General features: G+C 42.1%; 1 long non-coding RNA gene across 1 annotated transcript; it reads left to right on the plus strand.

Moving 5' to 3' along the window:
* The first annotated feature begins 4,897 nt into the window (after positions 1-4,897).
* Positions 4,898-5,451, plus strand: LOC117540058. The gene is made up of 2 exons (XR_004568108.1): positions 4,898-5,006; positions 5,406-5,451. It is a non-coding gene; the product is annotated as an uncharacterized LOC117540058 (long non-coding RNA).
* The last annotated feature ends 6,721 nt before the right edge of the window (positions 5,452-12,172 follow it).

A 12,172-nucleotide genomic window follows, 5' to 3' on the forward strand; every position in this document is an offset into this window, starting at 1 on the left:
GTAACTGACACCGAAGTGTACGGTGGCCTTCCGCCACGCCTGACTTCGCAGGCTATATATATATATATATATATATATATATATATATATATATATATATTTCTCTTTATTCTTTTTCCTTTGTTTTGTAACTGACACCGAAGTGTACGGTAGCCTTCCGCTACGACACCGAAGTGTACGGTGGCCTTCCGCCACGCCTGACTTCGCAGGCTATATATATATATATATATATATATATATTTTTTTTTTTTTCTTTACTCTTCATTTCTTTTCCTTTGTTTTGTAACTGGCACCGAAGTGTACGGTGGCCTTCCGCCACGCCTGACTTCGCAGGCTATATATATATATATATATATATATATATATCTTTACTCTTTCTTTATTTCCTTTGTTTTGTAACTGACACCGGAGTGTACGGTGGCCCGAGTCCACGCGGACTGCAGGAAATACATTTTACACTGATGCGTTTGAGCAAGGCCTGGGAATGAAATACCTGTGTGCCGGAGATGAAGCCCGTTACCTGTAGTTGCGGCGTGAGACGAGACATTATTCCCTGTGGGCGGGGCCCGCGGAATTAGGACAGGAATGCAGTTTTGAATATCGGGAACCTTAGTGAGACATGTATAAATGTGTTTGAGCCACCACCAGTTATATGTATAACTACCATAGTTAGGGTCTGAGAGATCTTTGGGAAGCCCGTACGGCGCTGATGTCCGGACGAATGAAGGTTGTGAAGGCGGAGGAGGACCACCGTCCTAGTTGTTGTAGGGATGAGGTAGAGAGACCTTGATTAGCAGCAGAGGTGGCTGCACCTATCCTGAAGGAATGCCCGGGTATGATATGGGTGATCGGCTGGATTTAGTGAGAACTTGCTTGGGTAGAAATTGACGGGGCCATGACCCTGCGAACCACTCTCCCTGGAAGAAACCCCCCAAAACCCATGGATGGGCGGCATCCGTGAAGACCTCATTGAGTCAGAGGAACGCACGAGGCCATCGCAAAAGAAAGTAATTCCGTTCCAGTGGGCGAGCAGGAGGGACCAGAACCGAAGGTCTGAACGGCAGCCTTCGTCTAAGAAAACGCAGTCATGGAGGTTGTCGACCGCTGATGCTGCGTCCAGGAGGCGGGAGATGAACGAGCGCCCCTGGGGGATGACGTGCATGGCGAAGTTGAGGTGTCCGAGAAGGGAGAGCAACTGTTGTTTTGTGATAACTTGTTGCTCGCAGTATGACTTGGTGATGTCCTGGATGCGCTGCGATTTGTCGGAGGGGAGAGACGCCTTCATGTCTATGGAGTCGAGGATGATGCCTAAGAACTCTAAGCGTGTGACGGGACCTAACGTTTTCTCTTTGGAGAGAGGGACACCTCACTCCTGAAGCAGTGTTTAAGCTTGGCCAGTGAGATCCCCGAGCTGTCCTGTGGCGGGTTTATGGGGAGGAAGTCGTCCGGTAGGTGAAGGACGGAGGGGATTCTGACGATGTTCAGCAGGATCCAATAGAGCGCTTCCGAGAAGGAATTGAAGATGCAGGGGCTGCTTCTGCACCCGAAGGTCGTGCGAACGCGAAGATAGAGTTTGGACTCCCACTTAATACCGAACAAGTTCCACTGAGACGGATGAATGGGGATGATTTGAAGGCATCGGTAATGTCCGCTTTGGAGAGCCGAGCTCCGTGCCCTGTGAACTTGATCATCTTTATTGCATTATCCACTGAGGCATGGTGAAGGGAGAACTGATCTGGAGGGATGATGCTATTGACGCTGCAGAATGGGCCAGAGCAGGGAGCGGACAGATCGAAAATCAGCCTTTTATTTACGTGTGGCTATTCCGATGGGATTTGAACGGAACACTGAGAAGGGGGAGGAGCTAAAAGGACCGATTATATATCCTTTGAGAAGTTCTTTGTCGATGAGCTGGGAAACTATGTTGGGTTCTTTAGCGGCTGACTGTAAGTTTCTTGCTACGAAAGTCACTGTGGGAGATGGGAGGACCCCTACCCTGAAGCCTTGGGAGAGCCCTGACGGGAGATAGTCAACGAACACGGAATCTGTAGATAGCGCAGCTGCTAGCTGAGGGATGTTAATGGGAGTGGAGGGGTGATATTCCAGAATGTTTTTTTTTTTTTTTTTTTTTTTATGTTTCTGGCGCAGAGCCACTGTGACGGCCCGTCCACACGGTGGCGTGCGTTACAGCTTCCGACGCTTCTGCCCATTCACTTTGAATGGGGTGACGTCACTTTTAGTAGAACTGTATTTTGGGAAGCGACGTGGAGCGTTTGCTGGCGTTGCTCGCTTCAAAAAGTTGAGCAATGTTCAACTTTTGGCGCCTCGGCAGAAGCGTCAGCCAATGAAATCCCGTTTATGCAAATCTGCCGGTACAAGCGCTAGCCAATCAGACCGCGTGTATGTTGGGAGAGACTACGCAGGTAATTCCTCATATTCCAAAAATGTGAGGGAAAATTCATAATAGCGGTAGTGAATCACCCGGTGCTGTATGATCAGTCTCTGTTCATCTACCGGGATACAAACCAGAGGAGCGAGGCATGGAGGGAGGAGGCAGAGACAGTGGGTGAAACTGGTAGGTTTTCGCCTGTTGGGGATTTTTTTCTTTTTTTTCTTTCCAGTTTACTTAGTTTTAACATTGCTATTGCTTTGTGTGTCGGGGGCAAGAGATTCATGTGATTGGTTGTTGCTGCTGTGCGGACCAGTAGCGTAGGCAGAAATGTACTTTAGGGTGGGCCTGTAAAAATATAGGGTGGGCCAGATTTTCTTCTGCGCATCGGAAACTAACCACGATCCCGCCGGTACCGGTGGCAGATTACTTTTAGAATATTTCCTTTCCTCTTCTTTTTCTTCTTTCCTCCTCTTCTTTTTATCTTTTCTCCTTTTCCTCTTCTTTCTATCTTTTCCTCTTCTTTTTCTTTCTTCTTTCTCTTTAGAATACTTTCTTTTCCATAACAAATGGGTATGTGTTGGTGAACGGGAGACACGTATTTTACTGTTTTAATGGCTTATGAAGAGCACGAACACAACATTTTAGTGTCATTCTGGACAGCTCTCTCATCTGCACCGCACATAAAAAGAAAAACTCACCCAGACTGCATTCTTTGTACTGTCTTAAAACCTTTCCTTGGAAAAGTGTATGCATTGTAAGGTGTCCTTGGGTGCTTTGAAAGGCGCCCCTAAATAGAATACATTATCATTATTATTTATTATCTGCAACGATGTAATCACTTTTAAAACTTTTCCCAGTTACTTGTCCCATGCATTCGGCAGCAGCAGGCCATTCAGTTAGATTTGATCCCGTTATGAATGTCATCATTCCGACAATAAATAAATGCTACGTAAACGTTATCTTCCACGTTTTATCTAAACATCTCCGTTTCTACCTTCCAATATGTTTTGGAAGAGAACTCTCTCTCTCTCTCTCTCATCTGCGTGCGGGGCGGGGCCTCACGGACACGCTGCATCTCTTGCTCGCAGATACGCTGCAGCGCTGTGCACAGGTTCTGCCGGTAATGAATATTACATTGTGAGGAAACTTTCCACCAATAATTCCAATAATTATTCAATTCAGGTTTACGAGAGTAACTGCACTCAGTTTAATCGTTTTTCAAATGTAACACCGCTGAATATACTGATTTTTTTTTTTTTTTCTTTCTTTATTTTTCTTCTGATTACGTAACACCGTTACATGTATTCCGTTACAACCCAACCCTGTGTAAGGGTCGAGTGCAAACGTTTTCGTTAAAACTAGTACCTGAGTGCAACGGAAGTTGAAGCTCCTGTGGCGTAGTCTTCCAGAGCCTGGAGGCGAGCATCGATAGCTATCATGGAGCTAGCCAGGGATTGCAGGGAGCCGGCCGCGCTACTCTCCATAGGGGTGTGTGACGCTACCGGACTGGCGAGCCTGAGAAGGGGTGGATTTTTTTGGAGGGGGACGGGATCCTGGAGGGCTCGACTTCCTGCCCTTTTTTTACCTCCGCGGCTGCGGCCTCGTCCTGCTCTCTGGGAAGCTGGCTGGAGCTGCTGCCCCGGACTGGGGAGCTACGCTGGAGACCTGGTCCGAGAGCTATCGCAGCTGAGAGAGAGTGAGGCCTGGGGCTGTGGGAAAGCCCTGCTGCAGGAGCCCGGCGATGAGGAAGTCTTCCTCTGTTCATAAGCCGCTGTGGGGAGCCGAACCGGGATCGGAGACTTCCAGAGAAGGTTCGTGTTCCGAATTGTCCGAGTTGGACATCTTGAGCTAGTTGTTTCTTACGGTTTTTCTCACGAGAAGCAGTATTGTATTGCAACTACCATTGCGTGTGATCATCTGCAATGACAACTGACAGGGAGGAAGAGCAGGTATTTAAGGCATTTAGCATGTGCAGCGATTGGCTGCTGAGGCGTGACGCCCTCATATTTAATGAGGGGGGAAGGGAGCCATAGAGTGACGTGTGAGTGACTCGAGTTAGGTCTTCCTTATTGAACTTGCGCTAAAGCTTTCATTTGTGTATCTTATTAACGAAAAACAACAGTTGACAAACAATTTATTTATTCTGTAGGTCTACCCAATCTCTGTATTGCACTGGAGATGTTCGGTAAATATCCTTTACCGCTACTTTCTCCCTGATGTTCACATACTTGACAGAGCTTTACCCAACAGTGCTAAGGAACACAGCAACAGGGACGTGCACGACTGTCTCCAGAGTGGGATCATGTATAGCACCTTTTGTAATAAAGCTGAGTGAGTACATTTGCATTTGCTGCATTAATGCATGTCCAGTTTGTTATATCTTCAGCAAGTTTGAGAGCCTTACACACATTCTGACATAACTTCATCTAAAGCCCCCAGACTTTTCTCCAATCTAAACCTTACCCTTTCAATTTTTAGATACATACATATTATATCTTCTTTATATTATACTGTCGACTCTGGCTGTTGTGGCTGCCATCGCTGCTTATTTCCTGCCGGAGAGTTTTGGAAAACCTCTACCTGAAACTATGACACAGATGCATAAGAGAGAAAGGTGGGTACCTTAGGAAATAGTTATGAAGCTTCTTTAATGCCAACCTCATTTTTAGATATAAAGTAATAAATGATGGTTAACATATTTAATAACTATGGGGTACTTCTTAAACAGAATTCACATTTTAAAACATTATTCATTTGACTTTCTGTTACTCTTAAATATGTTCCTTTTTACTTGGCATGCTATACTGACAAAAAGATGAACAGAAAATTAATAAAAAGCGTTTTAATGCAAAAATGCCAAATAATTCTTGATTCCAGTAGGATTGAGATTATCTTAATACATTAACTGTAGTTTGAGCACTATTATCACACAGCATGAATGTCTTGCCTTGAAATCACAGTCCTTACCATGCAGCCAGTAATGTTTTTCTTCCTTTTTATTGCTTTATAACAGGTTTAAGTGTCAATGCACTGGAAAATAAACAACAATACGATTGGAACATCTTGAAAGTCCACTTTGACAATCTAGCACTTCATTAATGAAAGTTATATTATGTGAATATCGCTTTTGAATTGTGTTAGTATTGTTAAGATTTCTCATTGTTTAACACATTTTTTGCCATTTGAAAACATCACTCTTTCATTTTCCCAAACATCTATTTTGTAACTGAAATGGTTGAATGAAAACTTGAAGTTGAAATCTGCTTGTGGATATGTATGTTAGCTTAAAAGGGAACCAGAAAATATCCTTACAATAATATTTAATAACACAAGTTTTGTCAAATGTCAAATAACTGTTGCAACTTTTTTTTCATTACATACATTAATTTCATGATAGAATGCAACAGGTGTGTTACCTTTTTTAATGCAAAAAAACCCCCACACATTTAATAAACGCTGTGTATTGTGGAAATGCAAGTGACCAGTCAACAAGTTTTTGCATTCCCCAAAAATGTTTAGCCATGGTAATAAATAACCTGACTGAACTTTCAGACTGGATATGGCTAAAGTAATTTCTGGCATTTGTCTAGAGACAGACAGGTTTCTGTTATTACTGTTATAAGGGTGACCTGTTAAATGTTAATTCATGTGTTGCCGTGAAAGATTAACCTAACATCAGAGAACAGCACAACATGTTCACTTGACAAAAGTTGCACAGTTCACATGTTTGTTGTAGGGTTGCTTTGTCAGCAAAACATTTCATCCATAAACTATACCGTTTTCAACCTTTGTAATATATAACCTGATAAGGATAATAAAAAAACATATTCAAGATTCAAGGCTTTTTTTGTCATTTGTACATAGTGTAGATATGTCAATGAAAATCTTATGTCACAGGCTCCTCCAACAGTGCAACACAGTAAAACAGATACAATAGTGCAAATAAATACAAATGCAATAGAATATAAATACTGCAAGAAGACTCTATATACAAGTAATTGGAATATGTGTAGCAATGTGGCTTGGAGAACCCTTCCGACTGGATTGACTTGATAATTATTGCTTTGCATTTTATTACAACTGACATAAGAGTGACTTGCTTATATGTGCTTGATTCCTGTCAGCTATGGCTAGGAAAATGAATAGTGTTGCAGCAAAGGAATGTTTCAGATGAAAGGCAAAATAACTGTTACTGTACTAGCCAGTAGGGGTGTAACGGTTCACAAACATTTCGGTTCGGTACGTACCTCGGTTTTTAGGTCACGGTTCGGTTCGGTATGTTTTCGGTACAGCAGAACAAATTATCACAAAACATAAAATATATATTTTTTTTAATTATTATTAAACTGTGAACAATGTATTCACTCAAATAAATACAAAATATAATAAAATAAACATTAAGGTGCAGCATTTCGATGAACTGAAATAATCTGTATTTGAACTTTACTGCACTAGTACTCACAAAACATAAACTATTACTTTTGGGTTTTTAATTATTATTAAACTGTGAATATTCACTCAAATAAATACAAAATATAATAAAATAAACATTAAGGTGCAGCATTTCGATGAACTGAAATAATCTGTATTTTAACTGTACTGTACTAGTACCTATGCAGCCAGTTTGACATTATGACTTGCTTGTCATTGTATTTTCATGTTTTTGTAAAGAAAAATTAACTTGTCCACATTACTTGCCGAAAGGGCAGATCTGCTGGCACTAACAATGTCTCCTGCTGTGGAGAACACCCTCTCGCTAGGGACAGAGGTAGCAGATACAGCCAGGTAGCGCTTTGCTAACATGGCAACATAAGGATATTTGGCGTTTGTAATAGCTTTGGCTCGGTCTAAACTTTTTGCGAGTGGTGGAGCCTTAAATGCTAGTGGGAGTTTGCACTTCAGCCTTTTTTCTTTTGGTACCGGTGATATTCACGTCCGGGTGATGCCTTTTCAAATGATTGTGCAAGTTTGATGTATTGCCAGCCGCGTAACCAATTGTAGTTGAACAATGCCGACAAACAGCTTTGGTTCGGTCCACCTGTCTTTGTCCATCATTCTTGTACGTAACTGCGAAACCAAAATGTTCCCAAACCGGAGACTTCAATGATGCTGGAGGATTTTCGAGCTCAACTTTATCTGCGTGCGCCATTTCAACAGTTCCTCAAATTACTGACTAAATGTGAACGCATCCCTGTGACCAGCTCTCATAGTATGCCTCTCGTCCAATGAAATGACTTGCTCGCTCTATGACGCATTGAACCCAATGTGAGCAAATTACTCTGAATGCTGCGATCTGAGATTACTTCCAAAAAGTTGTTCACGTTCTAATTTTTTTACGTTTAACGTTATATTCGTTCGGTACACTTCGGTACACACGTGTACCGAACCGAAGGGCCCATACCGAATAATTTCGGTACGGGTAAGTGTACCGTTACACCCCTACTCAGTGGCGTGCACAGACATTTATAGGGGCAGGTGCTCAAGAGAAGAAAAAAAGGGCACCTTCTGAGTCGTCGTGGCGGTCTGGCGTTCGCCCGCGTGCGAAATTGTGTGCGAAAATTTGCCGGATAATGGCGGATTTTGTTAGTTTCTTTTCGGTTTTTGGTTACTCCTTCCATCTCTCCCTCATTTTGGTCATCATCAGAGAGCACTGTTTCTGAACATGGTGCTGCTCTGGACTCTGACATTTCTGCTTCATCTGTGTCTGACTCAGAGATATTTTCTATGGATTTGTCTCCCTCATCTTAGATGGACTATTGCAGGACAGCAGGGGGCTGCTTCCCTGAGCCTGCTGTAGCTGCCTAGAATACAAACAATATAGAATATGATGTTTATTTCAATTATTTGGGTAAGGCAATGCAATGCATGATAACATTAAGACTCACCAGACTTTAACTGTCATGGCCAAAATTCAACACCCTACCACATAGTTGTTGTTTTTTTGTCATTTGACAAGTAGCTTCATGTCTGATTTAGTATCACTTAGTGTGGTTAAAATAAATTGTGGGCCTCTCAATAAAATTATATTATTATTATAATTATTACTACTATTATTATCACAGTTCAAATCTGAGCATGAAAGGGCTCTAGACAGACAGTTTGTCCCTTAACATGACTGGTATTGACTCTGACCTTTATGACAATTATTTGAAAACTTTAGTTACTAGTTACTATGTAGATTTTGATTAAGATTATTACAAAACATACATTTAATCACTTCAGCCCTAGCATAATGACGCATTGTGAGCGTGTAGATCTGCTATTTTCAAAAGTGCACAACGAGACTAAATGGATGGATGCAAGAAAATAAGTAAAGTTATAGTTTAGTTTGGCATCTGATTTAAGGGACTACACAATACACTCGTTGTCTCGTATTTGTTACCTGGTGGTTACCTACTTGGTCGTCACTAGGGCACTTTTAATCGTGTTGCTGCGTGCTGCTGCACCACACACCCGCCGTGGCCTGTCTGACTGACTGACTGACTGTCTGCTCTGCGCGTTCACGTTGAGAGCAGGGAAGGGAGGGGCTGCAGCCAGGGCACGTACGGGAGTGCCGCGGGGCACGTGTGGGGATGTCTGGCAAAATTACAACGCGCATTTGGGGCATTGTTGTATATATTAGAAGCTTTTAATCCAGAATTGATCGATGTTACCATGAGCCACATACAGTACACTGTAAAAAAATAAAATAAAAAACTGTAAAAAAACGAACTTTCAAAAGGGCATATTGCTGTCCAGAGGGCAAAACGGGCAGGTGCTCAAGCACTACCTAGAGCAGAGGTGCCCAACCTTTTTTGAACCGAGAGCTACTTTTAAAGTTGCCAGTCTGCCGAGATCTACCAGTCCAAATAGAGAGGCGTAGCCATTACTGATAGCCTACTGCTGGTAAATACACACTTCTACTTGTATAAAACTGACCTTTGTACGATTAATACTTCATAAAATACTGCAGATCCTTTATCTTACCTCTTTCTAATCTACACATATACAAGTATTTAACTGAAGTTACACAACAGTGTTGTTGATACAGAGTTGGAGTTTATTCACACGTCACATACTACAGTGGGTAATGTTTTCAAGAAACATTGAACAGTGCTGCCACATATGACACAGGAACAAAAGAAAATATTCTGAACCCTTTCTTTGCCATTATATACAAATAGTGTTGCTACAAAAGAATAAACTTACTAATAAGACAACTCAGATCTGAAGCTACACAATAAAAAAGACAAAATTAATAGAATCAAACCCTTTTTTTGTTGCATTTTAGTAGATTATAAAAAGAAATGCCTTTAAAATAGGATGCAAGCAACACTAGTTTCTTAACCTGAATTGATAATAGATTATAATCAATTTAAGTTTGCATTCTTATACCATTTTGTACAATAATTATAATGAATAAGTTCAAACAAACTCAAACTTACAGCTGATTATTAACGGTATATAACTTGAGTTTTTATCATATCAAAAACCTGTTGAAAATGCTACTGTTATTTTTATTACGCATCGGCAGCCTCCAGGAATGCTTCTTTCACAACTTCGCCGTCTTTGAAAGACTTCATGTGTTACGCAAGAACGTGACTGACACGTTAAGATGCTATGGTAGCAGCCTTGCTCTTGTTGTTGGGCCTGGTGAAAATGGACTGCTGTGCATTTAGCTGTCCTTTCAGGCCCCTCCCCTTTTGGGAGCGTAGGGCAGAATTGGGATGGAATTCCGTCTCGTAGCGTTTGTGCACTGTTTTGAAATGCCGCTCCTAAATTACCCTTCTTCGATAAAGCCACGCTCGCATTGAAGATGAGACAGATGGACTTTGAATTGGAATAGATACAAAAATAATCATCCTCCCACTCGGAGTGAAAATTATATATGTTTTGCTTCTTCCATAATTGCGGTCTTGTGTGTGTGCGGACTGTCACTCCTGGTGTTGACACGGACAACGTTAGCGAACTAGTGCACTGCCCACTGCCCACCAGCCACGCCCCGACACATGGGGTCACGCCGGCCAATCACAAAGCTTTGATGCGTTCAAGTGCATTATTCTGGCACAGGAAGATTATGTTATAGGACATTAACGATAAAACTGAATATTGTTGTTCTATTTTTAGACACATCTCGCGATCGACTGGGAATCTCCCCGCGATCGACCGGTCGATCGCGATCGACTGGTTGGGCACCCTTGACCTAGAGTCTATGTGTGCACGTCTCTGCCCCTACTAGCCAGTGATAAAAGCAAGTTATAACAACATTAAACAACTGTCTGAGTTGTTGCACCGCCATGCTCCAGCTAGTGCTTCTCAAAGTGTGGTCCGCGGACCACTGGTGGTCCGTGAGCGCCCCCTAGTGGTCCGTGAGTATATTGGTACAATTTAACATTTGAAATAAATACATTTATTTAAGTTTTTCGCACTCTCGCGGGAATATCTCCGCAATGGAACGAGCTTAAGTTTAACTTTCGATTGCATGATATAGCCCAGATAAGCACCTTCATCACACATGTTGCCACTTGTTTGTACGATTTTCAGGCGATTTGTAAAAAACGATGTGTTTTTGGATATTTGTGGAGTTAGGTGGTCCGCGAGTGTGTTTTTATTGGTTAAGTGGTCCTTGGTATGAAAAAGTTTGAGAAACACTGAGCTAGAGCATTGCGCTCAGCTCAGCAGAATATGTTGGTGGTTCCTCGGTGCAGGAAAAAAACCAGAGGTGACAGGGCTTTCAGTGTTGTAGCTCCCAGACTGTGGAACAGCCTCCCAGCACATATCCGGACTGCTGAGTCTATTGAACTTTTTAAATCTCAGCTAAAAACTCACCTCTTTGCACTGGCTTTTAATACTAGTTGAACATTACATTTTTATATTTGTATGTGTTTTTTATATGTTTGTTACAGCCGCTGGCTTCCTGGTGCTATTAATTCTATTTGTTTGTGTGTGTATGTAAATGAGCTGTGCGGTTCCCTCGATGTCATTGGCTGTCCCGCCCTCATATCCGAAGAGGTGATTGGATCGACGTCCTCCAATCCCTGCCTGCATCCGGCACATCTTCCGGGGGAGGAGTACAAAGGCCGTGGACTAAGATCATTCGGGAGGCTCTGTGATGTGGGACAGACGCCTCTAGCCTCTTGGTGCATTTACTCGTTTGGTTGACGTTTAGTGCTGTTGTGTTATGTGTTAAAGCTATACTGTTTAGCAACGTGTTAAATCTGTGCTTCTGTACTTAGTAAGATATTGCCGTATAATTGTGTGAGTAGGATCCAGGGTAATAATTAAACGCTGCTTTACCATGTTTAGTTCTGACTCTGGGGACAGAAAGCTGACCAGTCCCTGAAGACCTGAGAGATCTGGATGGTTCATAATTTAGCAGGAGGTCAGAAATGTATTTTGGGCCTAAACCATTCAAAGCTTTATAAACCAGCAGCAGTATTTTTGAAATCTATTCTTTGACACACAGGAAGCCAGTGTAAAGACTTCAGAACAGGAGTGATGTGATCCACTTTCTTAGTGTTAGTGAGGACTCGAGCAGCAGCGTTCTGAATTAGCTGCAGCTTTCTAATAGATGTTTTAGTGAGACCTGCAAAGACACCATTACAGTAGTCCAGTCTACTGAAGATAAAAGCATGGACAAGTTTTTACAAATCCTGCTGTGACATTAGTCTTTTAATCCTAGATATATTCTTTAGGTGATAGTAGGCTGATTTAGTAACTGTTTTAATGTGACTGTTGAAACTCAGGTCAGAGTCCATGACTACACCTAGATTTCTGGCTTTATCTGTTGTTTTGAACATT

The sequence above is a fragment of the Gymnodraco acuticeps genome, unplaced genomic scaffold (genome assembly GCF_902827175.1).
Source record: "Gymnodraco acuticeps unplaced genomic scaffold, fGymAcu1.1, whole genome shotgun sequence".
NCBI classification, from domain to species: Eukaryota; Metazoa; Chordata; class Actinopteri; order Perciformes; family Bathydraconidae; genus Gymnodraco; species Gymnodraco acuticeps.